Here is a 16,984-nt window from a genome sequence, read left to right on the forward strand (position 1 = left end):
CCTTCTGTGTCTTTTGTGCCTCCTGTGTTGTATGTGCCTTCCCTTATCCCTTCTGGGGGCTTACCAGAAACCCCAGCAACACTTATAACATCTCCAATCTCTGGGCTCCTCGGCTCGGCAGCTCTCAGAGGCCTTGGAATCGCGTCTCTCTTGACAAGCATCCGATTGGATGTCTTTTAGACCTCTTGTTCCGAGCTGTGTCAACAGCCGTGCGCCGCGAGGATCCATTGTTGCGGCTTAGGACTTGAAGAAACGCAAAGATAGGTAGAGGATTGCGGCCATAAGATTCTTGGGCCTCCGTCTTGGCGGTTCCTGGAGTTTGTCATTCTGTCAGCATCTTCTTCCTCCCGGGTTCTGCGAGCTTCATCAGCTCGCCTTCATTCTCACCCGGCTCATCTCATTCCGCATTCTCTCAGTCCTTGCGGCCGTTCTTGTGGCCCAGAATTTTGTCTCCCCATTGTGTCCCCTCGTCCGTTGTCTGGTGTGTCACGGGTGTCTGGGTGTAGTTGTCCCGGAGCTGCTCTGCCCTGCTGCCCAGCCTGGCTGTAGGTGTAAAAGGCCAAGTCCAAGGCAATTTGTGACTGAAATTTGTGATGTAATTTGAAATTTGTAATGTCAGTTGTAGTTAGAGTCTAGAACATATCCCTAGAGCAACGCAAGATGTCTGGAGCTGTGAAGTTACCCTGCAGCACTTTGCCTTTTGTCTCAGCTCTCTTTCAGATGCGGACGGATGAAATCGGTGGCAGAGCGCCCCATCCAGGGTAAGGGGGTTCCCCTGAGAAGGTAAGTCAATGTTTGTCTTTGCAGGGCAACTGGAACCGGTCCCTGTGTTGTTACAGGTCTCCTCTTTGTCTTTATTTTTAGGAAATAGAGCTGGCTAGCAGCAGTCAAGGTGAAGCGGGCAAGGTGAGCGTTGACCGGTGGAGGGAGGCTGTTGTTATCGCTGGGCTCTCAGTTTCTGGTGCAACGCCAAGCGTCCCTTCTTGTTTGCATGCTTTAGGCGGTCCAGTCGCGTTTCGTCGAGACCCCGTCGCCAGCCGGCCGGCACGCCTGCTTCGCCGCTCCCGTGAGCCCTGCGGAAGCGTCACAGGGACCGCGTGACGGAGCCTTTTCCACGTAAAGGGGCCGTGTGGGTGGCCTTCAGGAAGGGGCCGAGGGCTTCCCGTGAGTTGGGGATGTCAGGAGGAGGAGCGAGGGCCTGTTCAAGTCTCAGCAACGCCACATTACTTTTTCTTCTCTTAACTCAGGCGCGCCCTGCGACGGCGCTGCCTGGTCCCGGCGTGGCCGTATCGTGCGGCCTCAGGACACGGCCGTTCGCAGGAGACCGTGAGTAGCGGAATTGTCGGGTTTTGGCCGACGCCCTGCACAGATCAGCTGCTGATTTTCTGTTTTATTTTTGGTAGCTGACGAAGAGACGACAGCCTGGCGATGGCAGGAACTTCCCGGATAGCCAGGCGGCCTTCCTTGGCGCTCCGTGTGGATCCTCCCCAGCGGGCATCCGAGAGCTGAGTCAAAGGCTACGACCCGCAGAGGGGATGAAAGCGGGGTGCCGGGTCGGGGCGGTTCAGGCTGTGGCCCCTTAGGCTGCACGGTGGGAGAGCCTCACTTTTGTTCACAGTGCTGAGGTGTGCAGGACAGAGCAGCCTCTGGGCGCGTCGTGTCACTCGTCCATCGTGCCTTCTGTGTCTTTTGTGCCTCCTGTGTTGTATGTGCTTTCCCTTATCCCTTCTGGGGGCTTACCAGAAACCCCAGCAACACTTATAACATCTCCAATCTCTGGGCTCCTCAGCTTGGCAGCTCTCAGAGGCCTTGGAATCGCGTCTCTTTGGACAAGCATCCGATTGGATGTCTTTTAGACCTCTTGTTCCGAGCTGTGTCAACAGCCGTGCGCCGCGAGGATCCATTGTTGCGGCTTAGGACTTGAAGAAACGCAAAGATAGGTAGAGGATTGCGGCCATAAGATTCTTGGGCCTCCGTCTTGGCGGTTCCTGGAGTTTGTCATTCTGTCAGCATCTTCTTCCTCCCGGGTTCTGCGAGCTTCATCAGCTCGCCTTCATTCTCACCCGGCTCATCTCATTCCGCATTCTCTCAGTCCTTGTGGCCGTCCTTGTGGCCCAGAGTTTTGTCTCCCCATTGTGTCCCCTCGTCCGTTGTGTGGTGTGTCACGGGTGTCTGGGTGTAGTTGTCCCGGAGCTGCTCTGCCCTGCTGCCCAGCCTGGCTGTAGGTGTAAAAGGCCAAGTCCAAGGCAATTTGTGACTGAAATTTGTGATGTAATTTGAAATTTGTAATGTCAGTTGTAGTTAGAGTCTAGAACATATCCCTAGAGCAACGCAAGATGTCTGGAGCTGTGAAGTTACCCTGCAGCACTTTGACTTTTGTCTCAGCTCTCTTTCAGATGCGGACGGATGAAATCGGTGGCAGAGCGCCCCATCCAGGGTAAGGGGGTTCCCCTGAGAAGGTAAGTCAATGTTTGTCTTTGCAGGGCAACTGGAACCGGTCCCTGTGTTGTTACAGGTCTCCTCTTTGTCTTTATTTTTAGGAAATAGAGCCGGCTAGCAGCAGTCAAGGTGAAGCGGGCAAGGTGAGCGTTGACCGGTGGAGGGAGGCTGTTGTTATCGCTGGGCTCTCAGTTTCTGGTGCAACGCCAAGCGTCCCTTCTTGTTTGCATGCTTTAGGCGGTCCAGTCGCGTTTCGTCGAGACCCCGTCGCCAGCCGGCCGGCACGCCTGCTTCGCCGCTCCCGTGAGCCCTGCGGAAGCGTCACAGGGACCGCGTGACGGAGCCTTTTCCACGTAAAGGGGCCGTGTGGGTGGCCTTCAGGAAGGGGCCGAGGGCTTCCCGTGAGTTGGGGATGTCAGGAGGAGGAGCGAGGGCCTGTTCAAGTCTCAGCAACGCCACATTACTTTTTCTTCTCTTAACTCAGGCGCGCCCTGCGACGGCGCTGCCTGGTCCCGGCGTGGCCGTATCGTGCGGCCTCAGGACACGGCCGTTCGCAGGAGACCGTGAGTAGCGGAATTGTCGGGTTTTGGCCGACGCCCTGCACAGATCAGCTGCTGATTTTCTGTTTTATTTTTGGTAGCTGACGAAGAGACGACAGCCTGGCGATGGCAGGAACTTCCCGGATAGCCAGGCGGCCTTCCTTGGCGCTCCGTGTGGATCCTCCCCAGCGGGCATCCGAGAGCTGAGTCAAAGGCTACGACCCGCAGAGGGGATGAAAGCGGGGTGCCGGGTCGGGACTTGTGACCTGGGATATCTGAGTCAGCTTTGGGGACGGGGAGGTCCAGGCTGTGGCCCCTTAAGCCGCACGGTGGGAGAGCCTCACTTTTGTTCACCGTGCTGAGGTGTGCAGGACAGAGCAGCCTCTGGGCGCGTCGTGTCACTCGTCCATCGTGCCTTCTGTGTCTTTTGTGCCTCCTGTGTTGTATGTGCCTTCCCTTATCCCTTCTGGGGGCTTACCAGAAACCCCAGCAACACTTATAACATCTCCAATCTCTGGGCTCCTCGGCTCGGCAGCTCTCAGAGGCCTTGGAATCGCGTCTCTCTTGACAAGCATCCGATTGGATGTCTTTTAGACCTCTTGTTCCGAGCTGTGTCAACAGCCGTGCGCCGCGAGGATCCATTGTTGCGGCTTAGGACTTGAAGAAACGCAAAGATAGGTAGAGGATTGCGGCCATAAGATTCTTGGGCCTCCGTCTTGGCGGTTCCTGGAGTTTGTCATTCTGTCAGCATCTTCTTCCTCCCGGGTTCTGCGAGCTTCATCAGCTCGCCTTCATTCTCACCCGGCTCATCTCATTCCGCATTCTCTCAGTCCTTGCGGCCGTTCTTGTGGCCCAGAATTTTGTCTCCCCATTGTGTCCCCTCGTCCGTTGTCTGGTGTGTCACGGGTGTCTGGGTGTAGTTGTCCCGGAGCTGCTCTGCCCTGCTGCCCAGCCTGGCTGTAGGTGTAAAAGGCCAAGTCCAAGGCAATTTGTGACTGAAATTTGTGATGTAATTTGAAATTTGTAATGTCAGTTGTAGTTAGAGTCTAGAACATATCCCTAGAGCAACGCAAGATGTCTGGAGCTGTGAAGTTACCCTGCAGCACTTTGCCTTTTGTCTCAGCTCTCTTTCAGATGCGGACGGATGAAATCGGTGGCAGAGCGCCCCATCCAGGGTAAGGGGGTTCCCCTGAGAAGGTAAGTCAATGTTTGTCTTTGCAGGGCAACTGGAACCGGTCCCTGTGTTGTTACAGGTCTCCTCTTTGTCTTTATTTTTAGGAAATAGAGCTGGCTAGCAGCAGTCAAGGTGAAGCGGGCAAGGTGAGCGTTGACCGGTGGAGGGAGGCTGTTGTTATCGCTGGGCTCTCAGTTTCTGGTGCAACGCCAAGCGTCCCTTCTTGTTTGCATGCTTTAGGCGGTCCAGTCGCGTTTCGTCGAGACCCCGTCGCCAGCCGGCCGGCACGCCTGCTTCGCCGCTCCCGTGAGCCCTGCGGAAGCGTCACAGGGACCGCGTGACGGAGCCTTTTCCACGTAAAGGGGCCGTGTGGGTGGCCTTCAGGAAGGGGCCGAGGGCTTCCCGTGAGTTGGGGATGTCAGGAGGAGGAGCGAGGGCCTGTTCAAGTCTCAGCAACGCCACATTACTTTTTCTTCTCTTAACTCAGGCGCGCCCTGCGACGGCGCTGCCTGGTCCCGGCGTGGCCGTATCGTGCGGCCTCAGGACACGGCCGTTCGCAGGAGACCGTGAGTAGCGGAATTGTCGGGTTTTGGCCGACGCCCTGCACAGATCAGCTGCTGATTTTCTGTTTTATTTTTGGTAGCTGACGAAGAGACGACAGCCTGGCGATGGCAGGAACTTCCCGGATAGCCAGGCGGCCTTCCTTGGCGCTCCGTGTGGATCCTCCCCAGCGGGCATCCGAGAGCTGAGTCAAAGGCTACGACCCGCAGAGGGGATGAAAGCGGGGTGCCGGGTCGGGGCGGTTCAGGCTGTGGCCCCTTAGGCTGCACGGTGGGAGAGCCTCACTTTTGTTCACAGTGCTGAGGTGTGCAGGACAGAGCAGCCTCTGGGCGCGTCGTGTCACTCGTCCATCGTGCCTTCTGTGTCTTTTGTGCCTCCTGTGTTGTATGTGCTTTCCCTTATCCCTTCTGGGGGCTTACCAGAAACCCCAGCAACACTTATAACATCTCCAATCTCTGGGCTCCTCAGCTTGGCAGCTCTCAGAGGCCTTGGAATCGCGTCTCTTTGGACAAGCATCCGATTGGATGTCTTTTAGACCTCTTGTTCCGAGCTGTGTCAACAGCCGTGCGCCGCGAGGATCCATTGTTGCGGCTTAGGACTTGAAGAAACGCAAAGATAGGTAGAGGATTGCGGCCATAAGATTCTTGGGCCTCCGTCTTGGCGGTTCCTGGAGTTTGTCATTCTGTCAGCATCTTCTTCCTCCCGGGTTCTGCGAGCTTCATCAGCTCGCCTTCATTCTCACCCGGCTCATCTCATTCCGCATTCTCTCAGTCCTTGTGGCCGTCCTTGTGGCCCAGAGTTTTGTCTCCCCATTGTGTCCCCTCGTCCGTTGTGTGGTGTGTCACGGGTGTCTGGGTGTAGTTGTCCCGGAGCTGCTCTGCCCTGCTGCCCAGCCTGGCTGTAGGTGTAAAAGGCCAAGTCCAAGGCAATTTGTGACTGAAATTTGTGATGTAATTTGAAATTTGTAATGTCAGTTGTAGTTAGAGTCTAGAACATATCCCTAGAGCAACGCAAGATGTCTGGAGCTGTGAAGTTACCCTGCAGCACTTTGACTTTTGTCTCAGCTCTCTTTCAGATGCGGACGGATGAAATCGGTGGCAGAGCGCCCCATCCAGGGTAAGGGGGTTCCCCTGAGAAGGTAAGTCAATGTTTGTCTTTGCAGGGCAACTGGAACCGGTCCCTGTGTTGTTACAGGTCTCCTCTTTGTCTTTATTTTTAGGAAATAGAGCCGGCTAGCAGCAGTCAAGGTGAAGCGGGCAAGGTGAGCGTTGACCGGTGGAGGGAGGCTGTTGTTATCGCTGGGCTCTCAGTTTCTGGTGCAACGCCAAGCGTCCCTTCTTGTTTGCATGCTTTAGGCGGTCCAGTCGCGTTTCGTCGAGACCCCGTCGCCAGCCGGCCGGCACGCCTGCTTCGCCGCTCCCGTGAGCCCTGCGGAAGCGTCACAGGGACCGCGTGACGGAGCCTTTTCCACGTAAAGGGGCCGTGTGGGTGGCCTTCAGGAAGGGGCTGAGGGCTTCCCGTGAGTTGGGGATGTCAGGAGGAGGAGCGAGGGCCTGTTCAAGTCTCAGCAACGCCACATTACTTTTTCTTCTCTTAACTCAGGCGCGCCCTGCGACGGCGCTGCCTGGTCCCGGCGTGGCCGTATCGTGCGGCCTCAGGACACGGCCGTTCGCAGGAGACCGTGAGTAGCGGAATTGTCGGGTTTTGGCCGACGCCCTGCACAGATCAGCTGCTGATTTTCTGTTTTATTTTTGGTAGCTGACGAAGAGACGACAGCCTGGCGATGGCACGAACTTCCCGGGTAGCCAGGCGGCCTTCCTTGGCGCTCCGTGTGGATCCTCCCCAGCGGGCATCCGAGAGCTGAGTCAAAGGCTACGACCCGCAGAGGGGATGAAAGCGGGGTGCCGGGTCGGGGCGGTTCAGGCTGTGGCGCCTTAGGCTGCACGGTGGGAGAGCCTCACTTTTGTTCACAGTGCTGAGGTGTGCAGGACAGAGCAGCCTCTGGGCGCGTCGTGTCACTCGTCCATCGTGCCTTCTGTGTCTTTTGTGCCTCCTGTGTTGTATGTGCTTTCCCTTATCCCTTCTGGGGGCTTACCAGAAACCCCAGCAACACTTATAACATCTCCAATCTCTGGGCTCCTCAGCTTGGCAGCTCTCAGAGGCCTTGGAATCGCGTCTCTTTGGACAAGCATCCGATTGGATGTCTTTTAGACCTCTTGTTCCGAGCTGTGTCAACAGCCGTGCGCCGCGAGGATCCATTGTTGCGGCTTAGGACTTGAAGAAACGCAAAGATAGGTAGAGGATTGCGGCCTTAAGATTCTTGGGCCTCCGTCTTGGCGGTTCCTGGAGTTTGTCATTCTGTCAGCATCTTCTTCCTCCCGGGTTCTGCGAGCTTCATCAGCTCGCCTTCATTCTCACCCGGCTCATCTTGTTCCGCATTCTCTCAGTCCTTGCGGCCGTTCTTGTGGCCCAGAATTTTGTCTCCCCATTGTGTCCCCTCGTCGGTTGTCTGGTGTGTCACGGGTGTCTGGGTGTAGTTGTCCCGGAGCTGCTCTGCCCTGCTGCCCAGCCTGGCTGTAGGTGTAAAAGGCCAAGTCCAAGGCCCCTGTAATTTGAAATTTGTGATGTAGGGTGTAGTTGGGGTCTAGAACATATCCCTAGAGCAACGCAAGATGTCTGGAGCTGTGAAGTTACCCTGCAGCACTTTGCCTTTTGTCTCAGCTCTCTTTCAGATGCGGACGGATGAAATCGGTGGCAGAGCGCCCCATCCAGGGTAAGGGGGTTCCCCTGAGAAGGTAAGTCAATGTTTGTCTTTGCAGGGCAACTGGAACCGGTCCCTGTGTTGTTACAGGTCTCCTCTTTGTCTTTATTTTTAGGAAATAGAGCCGGCTAGCAGCAGTCAAGGTGAAGCGGGCAAGGTGAGCGTTGACCGGTGGAGGGAGGCTGTTGTTATCGCTGGGCTCTCAGTTTCTGGTGCAACGCCAAGCGTCCCTTCTTGTTTGCATGCTTTAGGCGGTCCAGTCGCGTTTCGTCGAGACCCCGTCGCCAGCCGGCCGGCACGGCACGCCTGCTTCGCCGCTCCCGTGAGCCCTGCGGAAGCGTCACAGGGGACCGCGTGACGGAGCCTTTTCCACGTAAAGGGGCCGTGTGGGTGGCCTTCAGGAAGGGGCCGAGGGCTTCCCGTGAGTTGGGGATGTCGGGAGGAGGAGCGAGGGCCTGTTCAAGTCTCAGCAACGCCACATCACTTTTTCTTCTCTTAACTCAGGCGCGCCCTGCGACGACGCTGCCTGGTCCCGGCGTGGCCGTATCGTGCGGCCTCAGGACACGGCCGTTCGCAGGAGACCGTGAGTAGCGGAATTGTCGGGTTTTGGCCGACGCCCTGCACAGATCAGCTGCTGATTTTCTGTTTTATTTTTGGTAGCTGACGGAGAGACGACAGCCTGGCGATGGCAGGAACTTCCTGGATAGCCAGGCGGCCTTCCTTGGCGCTCCGTGTGGATCCTCCCCAGCGGGCATCCGAGAGCTGAGTCAAAGGCTACGACCCGCAGAGGGGATGAAAGCGGGGTGCCGGGTCGGGACTTGTGACCTGGGATATCTGAGTCAGCTTTGGGGACGGGGAGGTCCAGGCTGTGGCCCCTTAAGCCGCACGGTGGGAGAGCCTCACTTTTGTTCACCGTGCTGAGGTGTGCAGGACAGAGCAGCCTCTGGGCGCGTCGTGTCACTCGTCCATCGTGCCTTCTGTGTCTTTTGTGCCTCCTGTGTTGTATGTGCCTTCCCTTATCCCTTCTGGGGGCTTACCAGAAACCCCAGCAACACTTATAACATCTCCAATCTCTGGGCTCCTCGGCTCGGCAGCTCTCAGAGGCCTTGGAATCGCGTCTCTCTTGACAAGCATCCGATTGGATGTCTTTTAGACCTCTTGTTCCGAGCTGTGTCAACAGCCGTGCGCCGCGAGGATCCATTGTTGCGGCTTAGGACTTGAAGAAACGCAAAGATAGGTAGAGGATTGCGGCCATAAGATTCTTGGGCCTCCGTCTTGGCGGTTCCTGGAGTTTGTCATTCTGTCAGCATCTTCTTCCTCCCGGGTTCTGCGAGCTTCATCAGCTCGCCTTCATTCTCACCCGGCTCATCTCATTCCGCATTCTCTCAGTCCTTGTGGCCGTCCTTGTGGCCCAGACTTTTGTCTCCCCATTGTGTCCCCTCGTCCGTTGTGTGGTGTGTCACGGGTGTCTGGGTGTAGTTGTCCCGGAGCTGCTCTGCCCTGCTGCCCAGCCTGGCTGTAGGTGTAAAAGGCCAAGTCCAAGGCAATTTGTGACTGAAATTTGTGATGTAATTTGAAATTTGTAATGTCAGTTGTAGTTAGAGTCTAGAACATATCCCTAGAGCAACGCAAGATGTCTGGAGCTGTGAAGTTACCCTGCAGCACTTTGCCTTTTGTCTCAGCTCTCTTTCAGATGCGGACGGATGAAATCGGTGGCAGAGCGCCCCATCCAGGGTAAGGGGGTTCCCCTGAGAAGGTAAGTCAATGTTTGTCTTTGCAGGGCAACTGGAACCGGTCCCTGTGTTGTTACAGGTCTCCTCTTTGTCTTTATTTTTAGGAAATAGAGCCGGCTAGCAGCAGTCAAGGTGAAGCGGGCAAGGTGAGCGTTGACCGGTGGAGGGAGGCTGTTGTTATCGCTGGGCTCTCAGTTTCTGGTGCAACGCCAAGCGTCCCTTCTTGTTTGCATGCTTTAGGCGGTCCAGTCGCGTTTCGTCGAGACCCCGTCGCCAGCCGGCCGGCACGCCTGCTTCGCCGCTCCCGTGAGCCCTGCGGAAGCGTCACAGGGACCGCGTGACGGAGCCTTTTCCACGTAAAGGGGCCGTGTGGGTGGCCTTCAGGAAGGGGCTGAGGGCTTCCCGTGAGTTGGGGATGTCAGGAGGAGGAGCGAGGGCCTGTTCAAGTCTCAGCAACGCCACATTACTTTTTCTTCTCTTAACTCAGGCGCGCCCTGCGACGGCGCTGCCTGGTCCCGGCGTGGCCGTATCGTGCGGCCTCAGGACACGGCCGTTCGCAGGAGACCGTGAGTAGCGGAATTGTCGGGTTTTGGCCGACGCCCTGCACAGATCAGCTGCTGATTTTCTGTTTTATTTTTGGTAGCTGACGAAGAGACGACAGCCTGGCGATGGCAGGAACTTCCCGGGTAGCCAGGCGGCCTTCCTTGGCGCTCCGTGTGGATCCTCCCCAGCGGGCATCCGAGAGCTGAGTCAAAGGCTACGACCCGCAGAGGGGATGAAAGCGGGGTGCCGGGTCGGGGCGGTTCAGGCTGTGGCGCCTTAGGCTGCACGGTGGGAGAGCCTCACTTTTGTTCACAGTGCTGAGGTGTGCAGGACAGAGCAGCCTCTGGGCGCGTCGTGTCACTCGTCCATCGTGCCTTCTGTGTCTTTTGTGCCTCCTGTGTTGTATGTGCTTTCCCTTATCCCTTCTGGGGGCTTACCAGAAACCCCAGCAACACTTATAACATCTCCAATCTCTGGGCTCCTCAGCTTGGCAGCTCTCAGAGGCCTTGGAATCGCGTCTCTTTGGACAAGCATCCGATTGGATGTCTTTTAGACCTCTTGTTCCGAGCTGTGTCAACAGCCGTGCGCCGCGAGGATCCATTGTTGCGGCTTAGGACTTGAAGAAACGCAAAGATAGGTAGAGGATTGCGGCCTTAAGATTCTTGGGCCTCCGTCTTGGCGGTTCCTGGAGTTTGTCATTCTGTCAGCATCTTCTTCCTCCCGGGTTCTGCGAGCTTCATCAGCTCGCCTTCATTCTCACCCGGCTCATCTTGTTCCGCATTCTCTCAGTCCTTGCGGCCGTTCTTGTGGCCCAGAATTTTGTCTCCCCATTGTGTCCCCTCGTCGGTTGTCTGGTGTGTCACGGGTGTCTGGGTGTAGTTGTCCCGGAGCTGCTCTGCCCTGCTGCCCAGCCTGGCTGTAGGTGTAAAAGGCCAAGTCCAAGGCCCCTGTAATTTGAAATTTGTGATGTAGGGTGTAGTTGGGGTCTAGAACATATCCCTAGAGCAACGCAAGATGTCTGGAGCTGTGAAGTTACCCTGCAGCACTTTGCCTTTTGTCTCAGCTCTCTTTCAGATGCGGACGGATGAAATCGGTGGCAGAGCGCCCCATCCAGGGTAAGGGGGTTCCCCTGAGAAGGTAAGTCAATGTTTGTCTTTGCAGGGCAACTGGAACCGGTCCCTGTGTTGTTACAGGTCTCCTCTTTGTCTTTATTTTTAGGAAATAGAGCCGGCTAGCAGCAGTCAAGGTGAAGCGGGCAAGGTGAGCGTTGACCGGTGGAGGGAGGCTGTTGTTATCGCTGGGCTCTCAGTTTCTGGTGCAACGCCAAGCGTCCCTTCTTGTTTGCATGCTTTAGGCGGTCCAGTCGCGTTTCGTCGAGACCCCGTCGCCAGCCGGCCGGCACGGCACGCCTGCTTCGCCGCTCCCGTGAGCCCTGCGGAAGCGTCACAGGGGACCGCGTGACGGAGCCTTTTCCACGTAAAGGGGCCGTGTGGGTGGCCTTCAGGAAGGGGCCGAGGGCTTCCCGTGAGTTGGGGATGTCGGGAGGAGGAGCGAGGGCCTGTTCAAGTCTCAGCAACGCCACATCACTTTTTCTTCTCTTAACTCAGGCGCGCCCTGCGACGACGCTGCCTGGTCCCGGCGTGGCCGTATCGTGCGGCCTCAGGACACGGCCGTTCGCAGGAGACCGTGAGTAGCGGAATTGTCGGGTTTTGGCCGACGCCCTGCACAGATCAGCTGCTGATTTTCTGTTTTATTTTTGGTAGCTGACGGAGAGACGACAGCCTGGCGATGGCAGGAACTTCCTGGATAGCCAGGCGGCCTTCCTTGGCGCTCCGTGTGGATCCTCCCCAGCGGGCATCCGAGAGCTGAGTCAAAGGCTACGACCCGCAGAGGGGATGAAAGCGGGGTGCCGGGTCGGGACTTGTGACCTGGGATATCTGAGTCAGCTTTGGGGACGGGGAGGTCCAGGCTGTGGCCCCTTAAGCCGCACGGTGGGAGAGCCTCACTTTTGTTCACCGTGCTGAGGTGTGCAGGACAGAGCAGCCTCTGGGCGCGTCGTGTCACTCGTCCATCGTGCCTTCTGTGTCTTTTGTGCCTCCTGTGTTGTATGTGCCTTCCCTTATCCCTTCTGGGGGCTTACCAGAAACCCCAGCAACACTTATAACATCTCCAATCTCTGGGCTCCTCGGCTCGGCAGCTCTCAGAGGCCTTGGAATCGCGTCTCTCTTGACAAGCATCCGATTGGATGTCTTTTAGACCTCTTGTTCCGAGCTGTGTCAACAGCCGTGCGCCGCGAGGATCCATTGTTGCGGCTTAGGACTTGAAGAAACGCAAAGATAGGTAGAGGATTGCGGCCATAAGATTCTTGGGCCTCCGTCTTGGCGGTTCCTGGAGTTTGTCATTCTGTCAGCATCTTCTTCCTCCCGGGTTCTGCGAGCTTCATCAGCTCGCCTTCATTCTCACCCGGCTCATCTCATTCCGCATTCTCTCAGTCCTTGTGGCCGTCCTTGTGGCCCAGACTTTTGTCTCCCCATTGTGTCCCCTCGTCCGTTGTGTGGTGTGTCACGGGTGTCTGGGTGTAGTTGTCCCGGAGCTGCTCTGCCCTGCTGCCCAGCCTGGCTGTAGGTGTAAAAGGCCAAGTCCAAGGCAATTTGTGACTGAAATTTGTGATGTAATTTGAAATTTGTAATGTCAGTTGTAGTTAGAGTCTAGAACATATCCCTAGAGCAACGCAAGATGTCTGGAGCTGTGAAGTTACCCTGCAGCACTTTGCCTTTTGTCTCAGCTCTCTTTCAGATGCGGACGGATGAAATCGGTGGCAGAGCGCCCCATCCAGGGTAAGGGGGTTCCCCTGAGAAGGTAAGTCAATGTTTGTCTTTGCAGGGCAACTGGAACCGGTCCCTGTGTTGTTACAGGTCTCCTCTTTGTCTTTATTTTTAGGAAATAGAGCCGGCTAGCAGCAGTCAAGGTGAAGCGGGCAAGGTGAGCGTTGACCGGTGGAGGGAGGCTGTTGTTATCGCTGGGCTCTCAGTTTCTGGTGCAACGCCAAGCGTCCCTTCTTGTTTGCATGCTTTAGGCGGTCCAGTCGCGTTTCGTCGAGACCCCGTCGCCAGCCGGCCGGCACGCCTGCTTCGCCGCTCCCGTGAGCCCTGCGGAAGCGTCACAGGGACCGCGTGACGGAGCCTTTTCCACGTAAAGGGGCCGTGTGGGTGGCCTTCAGGAAGGGGCTGAGGGCTTCCCGTGAGTTGGGGATGTCAGGAGGAGGAGCGAGGGCCTGTTCAAGTCTCAGCAACGCCACATTACTTTTTCTTCTCTTAACTCAGGCGCGCCCTGCGACGGCGCTGCCTGGTCCCGGCGTGGCCGTATCGTGCGGCCTCAGGACACGGCCGTTCGCAGGAGACCGTGAGTAGCGGAATTGTCGGGTTTTGGCCGACGCCCTGCACAGATCAGCTGCTGATTTTCTGTTTTATTTTTGGTAGCTGACGAAGAGACGACAGCCTGGCGATGGCACGAACTTCCCGGGTAGCCAGGCGGCCTTCCTTGGCGCTCCGTGTGGATCCTCCCCAGCGGGCATCCGAGAGCTGAGTCAAAGGCTACGACCCGCAGAGGGGATGAAAGCGGGGTGCCGGGTCGGGGCGGTTCAGGCTGTGGCGCCTTAGGCTGCACGGTGGGAGAGCCTCACTTTTGTTCACAGTGCTGAGGTGTGCAGGACAGAGAAGCCTCTGGGCGCGTCCTGTCACTCGTCCATCGTGCCTTCTGTGTCTTTTGTGCCTCCTGTGTTGTATGTGCTTTCCCTTATCCCTTCTGGGGGCTTACCAGAAACCCCAGCAACACTTATAACATCTCCAATCTCTGGGCTCCTCAGCTTGGCAGCTCTCAGAGGCCTTGGAATCGCGTCTCTCTTGACAAGCATCCGATTGGATGTCTTTTAGACCTCTTGTTCCGAGCTGTGTCAACAGCCGTGCGCCGCGAGGATCCATTGTTGCGGCTTAGGACTTGAAGAAACGCAAAGATAGGTAGAGGATTGCGGCCTTAAGATTCTTGGGCCTCCGTCTTGGCGGTTCCTGGAGTTTGTCATTCTGTCAGCATCTTCTTCCTCCCGGGTTCTGCGAGCTTCATCAGCTCGCCTTCATTCTCACCCGGCTCATCTTGTTCCGCATTCTCTCAGTCCTTGCGGCCGTTCTTGTGGCCCAGAATTTTGTCTCCCCATTGTGTCCCCTCGTCGGTTGTCTGGTGTGTCACGGGTGTCTGGGTGTAGTTGTCCCGGAGCTGCTCTGCCCTGCTGCCCAGCCTGGCTGTAGGTGTAAAAGGCCAAGTCCAAGGCCCCTGTAATTTGAAATTTGTGATGTAGGGTGTAGTTGGGGTCTAGAACATATCCCTAGAGCAACGCAAGATGTCTGGAGCTGTGAAGTTACCCTGCAGCACTTTGCCTTTTGTCTCAGCTCTCTTTCAGATGCGGACGGATGAAATCGGTGGCAGAGCGCCCCATCCAGGGTAAGGGGGTTCCCCTGAGAAGGTAAGTCAATGTTTGTCTTTGCAGGGCAACTGGAACCGGTCCCTGTGTTGTTACAGGTCTCCTCTTTGTCTTTATTTTTAGGAAATAGAGCCGGCTAGTAGCAGTCAAGGTGAAGCGGGCAAGGTGAGCGTTGACCGGTGGAGGGAGGCTGTTGTTATCGCTGGGCTCTCAGTTTCTGGTGCAACGCCAAGCGTCCCTTCTTGTTTGCATGCTTTAGGCGGTCCAGTCGCGTTTCGTCGAGACCCCGTCGCCAGCCGGCCGGCACGCCACGCCTGCTTCGCCGCTCCCGTGAGCCCTGCGGAAGCGTCACAGGGACCGCGTGACGGAGCCTTTTCCACGTAAAGGGGCCGTGTGGGTGGCCTTCAGGAAGGGGCCGAGGGCTTCCCGTGAGTTGGGGATGTCGGGAGGAGGAGCGAGGGCCTGTTCAAGTCTCAGCAACGCCACATCACTTTTTCTTCTCTTAACTCAGGCGCGCCCTGCGACGGCGCTGCCTGGTCCCGGCGTGGCCGTATCGTGCGGCCTCAGGACACGGCCGTTCGCAGGAGACCGTGAGTAGCGGAATTGTCGGGTTTTGGCCGACACCCTGCACAGATCAGCTGCTGATTTTCTGTTTTATTTTTGGTAGCTGACGGAGAGACGACAGCCTGGCGATGGCAGGAACTTCCCGGATAGCCAGGCGGCCTTCCTTGGCGCTCCGTGTGGATCCTCCCCAGCGGGCATCCGAGAGCTGAGTCAAAGGCTATGACCCGCAGAGGGGATGAAAGCCGGGTGCCGGCTCGGGGCGGTTCAGGCTGTGGCCCCTTAGGCCGCACGGTGGGAGAGCCTCACTTTTGTTCACAGTGCTGAGGTGTGCAGGACAGAGCAGCCTCTGGGCGCGTCGTGTCACTCGTCCATCGTGCCTTCTGTGTCTTTTGTGCCTCCTGTGTTGTATGTGCCTTCCCTTATCCCTTCTGGGGGCTTACCAGAAACCCCAGCAACACTTATAACATCTCCAATCTCTGGGCTCCTCGGCTCGGCAGCTCTCAGAGGCCTTGGAATCGCGTCTCTTTTGACAAGCATCCGATTGGATGTCTTTTAGACCTCTTGTTCCGAGCTGTGTCAACAGCCGTGCGCCGCGAGGATCCATTGTTGCGGCTTAGGACTTGAAGAAACGCAAAGATAGGTAGAGGATTGCGGCCATAAGATTCTTGGGCCTCCGTCTTGGCGGTTCCTGGAGTTTGTCATTCTGTCAGCATCTTCTTCCTCCCGGGTTCTGCGAGCTTCATCAGCTCGCCTTCATTCTCACCCGGCTCATCTCATTCCGCATTCTCTCAGTCCTTGTGGCCGTCCTTGTGGCCCAGACTTTTGTCTCCCCATTGTGTCCCCTCGTCCGTTGTGTGGTGTGTCACGGGTGTCTGGGTGTAGTTGTCCCGGAGCTGCTCTGCCCTGCTGCCCAGCCTGGCTGTAGGTGTAAAAGGCCAAGTCCCAGGCCCCTGTAATTTGAAATTTGTGACGTAGGTTTTACTTTGGTGTCTAGAGGCTTTTCCTAGGTCAACACAAGATGTCTGCATCTGTGAAGTTATCCTGCAGTGCTTTGAGTTGTGTCTTAGCTTCCTAAGCATTTTATTATTTGCTGCCGAATGTGGGGTTCAGAAGAATAAGAAAACCTATGCTGATTATGTTGCATTGGTCCTTACTGTGTGCTGGGATAAAGGACTTTGTAATGGTGTTACTTAAGTTCATGTCTCTCAGGGTGGAGGCCTTTATGTTGTTCTAGTCTCTGAGCTTTTTGGAGGTTTTGATGCCTTTCTTGTCCCTAAGTTTGTTTTCTTATCCAAAAATAACTCCAATACTGTCCCTACTACATAACTTTCACAGTAAAAGAGCGCAGATTAAAATAGCTCTTATGCTAAGGTCAGTAATAATGATGGGTAAAAACGTTATAAAAGTACTGAAGTTTGTACCAAATAGCTTTAGTTTATTGTTTCTTTGGTCTACCCTTCATCCCAATCCCAGTAACATGTTTTAAAAGTGTGTTAGTAATTATACCCAGTTTATTAGAAGAGGAGCAAAAAAAACCCCACTACACTCTTTTTACTAAAAATTCATACCACATCCTAAAAGTAAAACAAAACACAAAAAGCTATATAAAACCTAACACAACCAAATCTGCTTAAAAAAACCTCAACAACTTACTAAACAGCAAACCGTTCAATGAGCTCTATGCATTACTAAAAGCAACCTAACCAAATTGCGGCCTTCTAATTCATAAGTAATAATCAATGCTCTATAAAAATAGACCTCATTAACAAAAAAATTAAACTCCTAAAAAATAAGAAATCACTACAAAAAACAAACTACCTTTAAAAATCCATCATATAAATATACACATCCCCAAAAATACAACTAATAAAAACCACCAAAGAAAAAAACAGGTACATGCAACTACAAAAAAAAAAAAAAGATCCAAAATAAACTGCAATTAACCATACAGGAACAATTTGGTTTTAACTCAATAATCTCATAATACCTTGAATCATCAAAATAAAAATACTATCTCCAAATAAACACAAAACCAAAAAATAAATTTAACCATAAATCTTTTTCACATTATCCATAAGTTTAAAACATACTACAATCAAACAAATGAACCCCCCCTCTAAGAAACAATAATCCAAATAGAAATATAAGAAACCTAACAAATTAGCTACATTACTGTACCCGAAGTACACCAAAATA

The 16,984-nt window shown here is 55.1% G+C and overlaps 1 long non-coding RNA gene across 2 annotated transcripts; it reads left to right on the top strand.

Annotated features, from left to right (window-relative positions):
* Window positions 1-1,521: 1,521 nt before the first annotated feature.
* LOC147652818 (uncharacterized) lies at window positions 1,522-16,213 on the top strand. Of its 2 annotated transcripts, XR_015288668.1 has the most exons (33): window positions 1,522-2,459; window positions 2,541-2,582; window positions 2,677-2,840; window positions 2,924-3,002; window positions 3,080-4,175; window positions 4,257-4,298; window positions 4,393-4,556; window positions 4,640-4,718; window positions 4,796-5,851; window positions 5,933-5,974; window positions 6,069-6,232; window positions 6,316-6,394; window positions 6,472-7,508; window positions 7,590-7,631; window positions 7,726-7,895; window positions 7,979-8,057; window positions 8,135-9,230; window positions 9,312-9,353; window positions 9,448-9,611; window positions 9,695-9,773; window positions 9,851-10,887; window positions 10,969-11,010; window positions 11,105-11,274; window positions 11,358-11,436; window positions 11,514-12,609; window positions 12,691-12,732; window positions 12,827-12,990; window positions 13,074-13,152; window positions 13,230-14,266; window positions 14,348-14,389; window positions 14,484-14,652; window positions 14,736-14,814; window positions 14,892-16,213. It is a non-coding gene; the product is annotated as an uncharacterized LOC147652818 (long non-coding RNA). The 2 variants fall into 2 exon arrangements; XR_015288669.1 differs by lacking the exons at window positions 1,522-2,459; window positions 2,541-2,582; window positions 2,677-2,840; ... (5 more) ...; window positions 5,933-5,974; window positions 6,069-6,232 and having other exon boundaries at window positions 4,528-4,556.
* The last annotated feature ends 771 nt before the right edge of the window (window positions 16,214-16,984 follow it).

The sequence above is a fragment of the Cyanistes caeruleus genome, chromosome 6, assembly GCF_971803275.1.
Source record: "Cyanistes caeruleus chromosome 6, bCyaCae1.hap1.1, whole genome shotgun sequence".
Lineage (NCBI taxonomy): Eukaryota > Metazoa > Chordata > Aves > Passeriformes > Paridae > Cyanistes > Cyanistes caeruleus.